This window comes from Alosa alosa, chromosome 6 (genome assembly GCF_017589495.1).
Source record: "Alosa alosa isolate M-15738 ecotype Scorff River chromosome 6, AALO_Geno_1.1, whole genome shotgun sequence".
NCBI classification, from domain to species: domain Eukaryota; kingdom Metazoa; phylum Chordata; class Actinopteri; order Clupeiformes; family Clupeidae; genus Alosa; species Alosa alosa.
In genome coordinates, this window is record NC_063194.1 from 15762527 (window position 1) to 15771678 (window position 9152).

The following is a 9152-nucleotide window of genomic DNA, read 5'->3' on the forward strand; positions in this document are numbered from 1 at the left end:
AGCCATGGCAATAGGCCTATATAGGCCCGCCGGTATTTGTAAAGCAATTTACAAGATTCACAGAACAAAAATGCTGATGTGGTACATCATCAAAATTTAGCTAAAAATGTGGAGAATACAATGCAATCAAGCATTTTGGACGATGTGGAGATACAAGCTGGCAGCAGATTAAATGCTCGAGAGAAAAAAGATGCGGGTTTAAATTGGCGATGCAGACCCGAAGCTGCAGCAAGCAGGTGATATTTAGAAATGTATTTCACAAAATCCAAGACTAAGAACAGACAGACTATGTAACTGTACACATTGAGGCCAAAAATATTGAGAATTCTACAGGGAATGTTAATGAAGACGAAGGAGTGAATAGTGGCAAGAGGCAAGCCGAAGGCTGCTGACAAGGCCCGACGCTAATTGTAAAGCAATTTACAAAAAAAATCACTGAACACATGCTGATGTGGTACATGAATATTTAGCTAAAAATGTGGAGAATGCAATGCAATCAATCATTTTGTATGATATATTGGCACAGGCTGGCAGCAGAACAATTGCTTGGCTGGCCACCTTCGAGAGAGCGAGAGAAAAAAAGATGCACATTTAAAACCAGGGTCTAAATTCCAGTGCAGAATTGCGGGTATTGCGAATAAATTATTACTTAGTATTGAGCATAATAATAAAAGTCCCGCAAATCTAGCCATCATAATGCGAGAGATTCCCACACATTTTACAGCCTGTCTGACATTAATATAATAATGGAATGGCCTGAATGCGGGACTATTGACGGACCAACTCTGACTTCAATTGAACCAGGACCACTTTGTGGGTGCCTCTCTTTCGTTCCTCTCTCTCTCTCAGCAGGATTTGTCACCGCTGAAGTCAAATTATAGCCTAGATGCTTCAACATCAACCGCTATCGACAGGAAAGGAAAACAAACATTTAGCGATCAGGAACCGTCAGGAATTTTGCAAACACAGAAGCATGACCGCCTATAACGCGAGAGAACATGGATGACTTCTTTATTTGACGTTCGATTGCGGACGTGAACAGACAGCTACAGACACGGAGCGCACATTAGGCCTACTTTCACTTTCTGTGCGTATTCATTACGTGAAAGATAATTAGTAGCAAAACAGCGATCAAATATTACATGGCAGTGCGTTTTGTTTTCAATTCAATGTTTTCATGCATGTCTAGATAACAAGTGAGGAATGTTTAGGAGACTCGTAAATCCTCAAATTTAGGCTGCGCAAAGCACAGCACTTTTATTTGGCCATGGCTTGTATTCGAGTCAGCTATATATAGTCCTTTATTTCTTGCGTTTTATTGTGAGACATAGGCCTACTTTTCGTTTGGAGCGGCATGGGTATCAAAAGCAGATGTTCAATTTGAGATTTAATTTACATTTGGACTGCCTAAATGTAGTTATTTTTTAAATTATGCATGATTTACTTTTTTATAAAATTCATTGGCTGATGCCTGGCAGCAACAATTGTGTTTAAATGTAGGTTCCTGCTTCAGCCTTTAGCTCAGAAGGGGGCGGCATGCGACTGGTAGCTTGAGAGCAACGTGTTGGAGACTCATGGTGTAGGACAATGACTTTTCATTGGCAACAATACCAACCAACAATATAAAATATTAAGAAGAGCTCTTTTATGAGTTAAATTGAAACAAAATTATACTGGCTTTTATTTGTCCAAATCTGAGGCCCGGCTATAAATAGAATCCCGGCCATAATTTGACGATTTAGGTATGCACGTGTGTTTCAGGCATAGTGCAAAAGCACTAATCTCTGACTGAAAGTGCACAGGACTTGTGCATTTGAGAGCGCTCTCTCGCGGCTGTAGACGTAATGTTTCACGTAGGGTTCATGTCAGTTAATATAAATTAACATTTAAAAACATGTTCAATTATATATTTTTTTCATATATAAGTCGCACCTGACTATAAGTCGCAGGACCAGCCAAACTATGAAAAAAAATGCGACTTATAGTCCGGAAAATACGGTATGTAGGCTACTTAATAACTGGTGAAGATGTACTGTAGGCTACTTATAGCCAACTGTAACAGTCGATGTTAACGTCTAGAAATCAGAATAAGGTTATGTATAACGTTACAGTTAGTGATAGTAAGCTAACGTGCAGGTTACCGTTATCGTTAGTGTCGTTATGCCTAACTATTAACGTTGCCTAGGCCTACTGTCAAATGTTTAAAAACTGTAACCTTATTCAGTAGCCTATTGGAAAAAAGTAGGTTTACTGCACCTTCATTAGGCCTAGCCTACTACAGGCACTGCCTAGTGCTACTATGAAACATATTTAAGAAACATAATTTAATGTTGGCCTATTGTCAGTAACACTCTTACCTTGCTGGTAAAATAAAAGTAATCAACAGGATGGTTTGATGTAGGCCTGTGTAAGACAAGTTGTTAATAGACTTGTTTGATTAACACTTTTCCCTCTGTTCCCTAAAACAGATCGGACCAATCATGTTCTGCAGGATAAACCGAAGCGTCCCTGTCCTGCAGAAATTTTTCAATGGGGAAGACACCAAACCAGACATTCGGCTGAGCAGGGAGGCCCTGGCAGTGCTGCTGGACCTCCTTCAACAAGAGCGAAGACACGGATGGGGTGCCACAATTGAGACCCTTGTTTTTTTGTTTTGGATTGCCTGTGGGACATTGTACAGGGTGGTCGCCAGAGCATTTGCAATGCCACGATCAACTGTCCACCGCATCGTCCACCGAGTCACTGAGGAGATGGTGGCCATTTGCCACAAGGTCATCCACCTCCCGAAGACCCCAGAGGAGCTGGAGGCAGTGACTCGGGGATTTGCAGGGCTGGCTCGACACAGAGTTTTCCAGCAAGCTGCTGGAGCAATCGACGGCTGCCATGTACACATCAAGGCACCAAGCGGCCGTGATGGTCAGTGCTACAGGAACAGGAAAGTGTTCCCATCCATTATCCTGCAGGCCGTGTGTGACCATCAGGGCCGCTTCATTGACACCTATGTGGGCTGGCCGGGGTCGGTCCACGACTCACGAGTGCTCCGGTATAGCCCGCTGTATAGGCAGTCAGTGTATCCTCCTCCAGGGCACTTCATTTTGGCTGACGGTGGGTACCAGGGATGGAAATTAGCCCCCAGGTACCAGGGATGGAAATTACCCGGATGGAAATTAGCCCCAGGTACCAGGGATGGAAATTAGCCCCAGGTACCAGGGATGGAAATTAGCCCCAGGTACCAGGGATGGAAATTAGCCCCAGGTACCAGGGATGGAAATTAGCCCCAGGTACCAGGGATGGAAATTAGCCCCAGGTACCAGGGATGGAAATTAGCCCCAGGTACCAGGGATGGAAATTAGCCCCAGGTACCAGGGATGGAAATTAGCCCCAGGTACCAGGGATGGAAATTAGCCCCAGGTACCAGGGATGGAAATTAGCCCCAGGTACCAGGGATGGAAATTAGCCCCAGGTACCAGGGATGGAAATTAGCCCCAGGTACCAGGGATGGAAATTAGCCCCAGGTACCAGGGATGGAAATTAGCCCCAGGTACCAGGGATGGAAATTAGCCCCAGGTACCAGGGATGGAAATTAGCCCCAGGTACCAGGGATGGAAATTAGCCCCAGGTACCAGGGATGGAAATTAGCCCCAGGTACCAGGGATGGAAATTAGCCCCAGGTACCAGGGATGGAAATTAGCCCCAGGTACCAGGGATGGAAATTAGCCCCAGGTACCAGGGATGGAAATTAGCCCCAGGTACCAGGGATGGAAATTAGCCCCAGGTACCAGGGATGGAAATTAGCCCCAGGTACCAGGGATGGAAATTAGCCCCAGGTACCAGGGATGGAAATTAGCCCCAGGTACCAGGGATGGAAATTAGCCCCAGGTACCAGGGATGGAAATTAGCCCCAGGTACCAGGGATGGAAATTAGCCCCAGGTACCAGGGATGGAAATTAGCCCCAGGTACCAGGGATGGAAATTAGCCCCAGGTACCAGGGATGGAAATTAGCCCCAGGTACCAGGGATGGAAATTAGCCCCAGGTACCAGGGATGGAAATTAGCCCCAGGTACCAGGGATGGAAATTAGCCCCAGGTACCAGGGATGGAAATTAGCCCCAGGTACCAGGGATGGAAATTAGCCCCAGTTACCAGGGATGGAAATTAGCCCCAGGTACCAGGGATGGAAATTACCCCCAAATGCGAGGGTAGTTTTATTGGCGCGTGGAGGGTGAAATTTAATCAACTTACACCAGCCACTGTGGCGGGTAGATAAATAGAGCTAGCATAGGCTACCACAAATAGTCAGATCGATCTAATTTTCATAGTTACCAGGGTTAAAAATAAGAAAGTGTCTGTAGGGATCATGACCAGTTACCATTAAATCGCTGATTTGAAGTTCTACAACAACTACCAGTGAGCGCCACCTGCAGCATAGCCTATAGTCACTGGTGCAGTGCTTCCCTTTGCCATTACTATTAAGAAACTGTAAGCTATGCTTTCATGTGCCACTGCTAGCTTATTTCAGGGATGACTGCATAAAGCAAATCTAGTGAGAAATTGAAGCAAATGTCTACAAGGTCTAACTTTGGACTGTTGTAATACACAATCTGGCCAAATACAAAATAAATGTTAACAATATCGCCTAGATAACTGTAAATATTAAAACCAGAGTTTTTCCAATATAGTTTCACAAAATGCTAAGCATTAAGTTTCCTAAAGCTGAGCTGTGCATTTATTGTTCAGTGCATGATTTCATAACAGGCCAAACAGAAAATAAATACTAAATGTTAAATATAGCCTTGATGCCTGTAAATCAGATGATGTACAGTATAGTTAGATCAAGTTGGAGAGTCGATTATAGGATGCTCCAGAACTCACACAAATGGAGTCTTAAAGGAGCTACACCACTATTATGACATGACACTATGGCATATTATTGTGGTTCTGTTGGCTTTTAGTTTTGTTGCAAAATTCAGCACATTTTAGTCGTATCGCAATAATGCCGATAACCGTGATCATTTTAAGTAGTATACTATAATCATATCATCACATTTACATAATGCCATTTCTCTAGTGGCTGGTAAAAAAGTTAAGTGGCTGGTAGATTTTGGAATCCATCAGCCACAGTAGCAGGTGGAAAAAATATTTAATTTCCATCCCTGGTGGGTACCCGTGCCTCCAACACCCACTCCCCCTCATCACTCCCTACAAAAGGCCGGTACAAGGTGTGGGAGCTCAGCGTTTCAACAGGCATCATTCCAAGGCACGCTCCATTGTAGAGCGTATTCTCATGCATATCCCAGCCAATCACAGACAGAGTAGGGCGGTACTGGCCAATCACAGACAGTCTTCTGCTACCACCCTACAAAAAAAAAAATTGCGTCCCGCCATTATCTTCTTGAATGAATGAAAGAAACGTCACAAGCGCGTTCAATGGTATTTCAGAATGTTGGGGACAGGTAGGCCGCGAAGCATACACCCGATGCGCACTTCGTTTCGGGGAAAAGAAGGGTTGGTTTGTTGGCCAAATTCAAAGGAGCCCACGAAATGGGACAGCACCAGAGCCATATAGAGCATCACAGAGCTTAGTTTCCGGAAGTAAATTTCCCATTCATTTCTTCCATTGACGTTTTGGAAAAATCCGTATCTAAAGAGTTTTAGAGCATGTCTTAGGCTAATCAGCTACGGCGTAACTCATAAGCATACAACATATCATTTCGAGTGAAAAACGAAGAGAAAGTCCAAAAAAAGTCAAGACTGTGTACATATTTTCATTTCCGAGCGAAGGAACTACTCATCCCATAAACCACCAACGCCTCACTGAAAAATATATAAGCAGCACGAACCAGCGCAAAATCATTTCCAACTGGCAACAGCACGCAAACCCTTTCCTCCAAACAGTGATTATTATATAGTTAATAGCAGTTATTTCATGAGTAATCGTGTAAATAATAGTGTTTTGGTATTGAATGTTATATTTACCATCGTGTATTTTATATCGTGTGTGTGTGTGTGAAAGCGGTTAACGTTAACGTTAGCAACATTGTGCAGTGCTTCGTATCTGACTGCCATCCTGATGCATGGACCCTCTTGGACCACCATATTCAGTTTATTAACTTGCTGTGAATTATTACACAACATGTTCATTAAATGTACGAAGAAGTATTTCTAGGTTAATGATTGATGATATGACTCGTACAGTAGCCTAGCTAATGTTAACTAGCATTACCAACCTCCCTGCAAAACTCACCACACAACTTCGTAGGTTTGATAGGTCTTGTCCCTCATGCTGGCCCTTACAAAACCCACAAGCTGACCCTCGACACACAACAGTCAATAATGTGACTCGATTTAAAGTAGTTTTCACCCCTTTGGACACTCTTGATTTCGTCCTTGAAACAGTGAAATATTCACAGGGGCATGGACGGTTTGCTAACCATTTTACTGCAGTGTCTAGCCGGTGCTATCAGCTAGCTACAGGGTATCTGCACATTTTCCAAGTGCAAATTTAAAGACTTTTAAGACCTTTTCATGACATCTAAATGGAAAAATTAAGACTATACCACGGAAAAAAGATACATGCGACACCTTAAAACTGTTTCATGCAATAGTTTTTTTTCCTACTAATTTTAACCCCCACCCCATGTTAGATGTCTACAGAAGTTACCACATATATTTTGGCGAAAGAAAAATAATTGTGTGTGAATATGAATGCCCAATTTTAGGGTCTGAGCTGCTTGCTTTTGAAGCTGGCTGTACATATTTGGTTGTGCTTACTGGCTGAGGCTGACTGTTCTTCACCTGTGTCTGTAGTAGCCTAGGCTACTTGCCAAAGACATGTGCATTGGACTGGATTCCCTTCAATATTTTTTTCAAAGTTAGACTAAGCTATTTAAATATTTCAATAGGCCTACTTTATATAATTTACGATCATATATTGTCCCATATGCAGCACAGCAAATTAAAGTTAATCCACTGCTTTACATTTTGCATAGCAGTTGTATCTAAACCAACCAAAGCTTGACTGAAACATTGTAAAACCATTGACTTGTTTTAAATTAATTAAGAGACAGATCCTCCTCGCATGATCCTGCAGAAACCTCATCTCAAGCACGCACATATTATGAACGCACGTTTTTTTTTTTATGTAGCCAGTCGCCAAAATTCAAAAACTATGCGGTTATATTTCACAACTTTAGCGAAGTATGCCTACTGGGAAACGCTGCCATCAAGCTGCCGACAGATATTACAGGTATTATAACTTAGACAGATATTTTCTTCCCTAGGCTAGGCCAGCAACACACACTGGAAAGATGCAAACAGATCAACTTAACATGGACAGTATTTCCTCCTGATTGCGAAAACGTTTTCTTTTTCTGTCAGTCCGTGGTTCCTTCATAAATTGCGCAGCAAATTATCAGACAAGTGACAGAAGCACTGCGCATAATTTGACCAGCAGTCTTCGCGTCCAACGATGCTGCGTCCAAGCAAAGATTCTAGATGGCCAGCGCAACTCCAAAAAGGAGGACAAATGAGCTGCGCTGGATGGGACTTTTAAAATCCAAATGTCCGGCCTAAATTCGAACGTTGGGCCACTCTATTGCTAACTGACTTACCAACTCTTTCTCCTGCTCAATCTACCGCTCACGTAGGCTACCTGCGTATGTCTCAGGCCTCGGCTACACCACGAAAACATCAGGCATATTTGTACGTACTGTATTATTACCGTTTTCACATCTTTAACCACACCCGTGAAAAACATCTTCACTCTGCAGCCACTACACTTCCTCCCGTAGCCTTATAGTCACTTACACAATTGCGTTTTAAATACACGAAACTGATGGAAACATTTTACTCGCTCTCTTGCACTCGCTGGCGGTCCCATACGCAAATTTAACACCTCCCTTTTGAAAATTCAAGACATCCCATGCAGACAATTTAAGAATTTTTTAGGCCTTACAAACCGAAAGTTGTATTTAAGACTTTTTAAGGATCCGCGGGAACCCTGTAGCTAGCTAGTACTTAAGTACTTAAGTACTTAATTGGGATATACAGGGCTTTTTATGCCTCGTCTTAGTTGATGTTTCCTATAAACAACAATTCATGTTCATAGAAACAACAAGGTCACTAAAACATAATATATTTCATACCTGTGGCTGTGTTGCAGCATATAGCTAGGCTAATGTTAGCAGCATTATAATGACATTCTAATGTCTGAAAGGCTAATAATTAGCCTATCGGCTACCTGAAAAGATAAGTGTTCAAACTAGCATTTACAGTGTTCTATTTGATGGTGTATTGGCCCTGACGTAAGTTTGTGAGATATATAAACCACAATCCTTGTTAAAACAAGTACCAATGTTGGTCTAGAAAGTTTTTATTCACATTAAGATTTTCGCCATAGGCAGTAAAAGACTCCGCCATCTTTGTCAATAATTTTCGCTGATAAAGTTTCAAACTATGATCTTAACGGCCTTTCCACCAATCAGAGGCATCACTGTGGGATTGTTCAGGATTGTGGGTAATGAAGTACTTATCCAAGACATCGCGAATAATATACATTTATCTCAAAACGAGGTTAGTGCCCCATGAACTTTTGGCGTCTATATGAGCATACACAATCGCTTAGTACAGCCGTAGCTGGTTTTGAGTCTACCATGTGCAGTTAAGTTTTGTATCTTATACCCGAATTGTCAATGGAGAAATTGCATTGAATTCTTACTTCCAGAAACTCCTGTGGGCGGAACTGTGATGCTCTATACTTACAACCGGACCCGCGTCACACAGAGCAGGTTGTTTGCGCCATGCCCCTTTTGAGGGGAAAACATTCCCTCAGAACAAGCCAGAGTGAACCGGTAGACATGTACCAACCACACAGCTAAGAACCCTCCCTGAGTTTCTTTTTTGCCTACCATGTCCTCAAAAACATCCTGACAGAAGAAAAATTATGGCTACAAGCCATAAGAAGAGAAGACCGTGATGACACTTCTGGTCACTGAGTGGGGTTGTTGCACCACTTCAGAAAGCCTACTCGGGAGACTGAAGGGACATGTTTTTATATTAATTGAATTAAGCTTTTGTAGGTATCTTTTCACGGTCCAACGACCCGCAAAGTGGTTATGTATTGAGTGGTCATATTGATTTGTGGTATTTTTGTT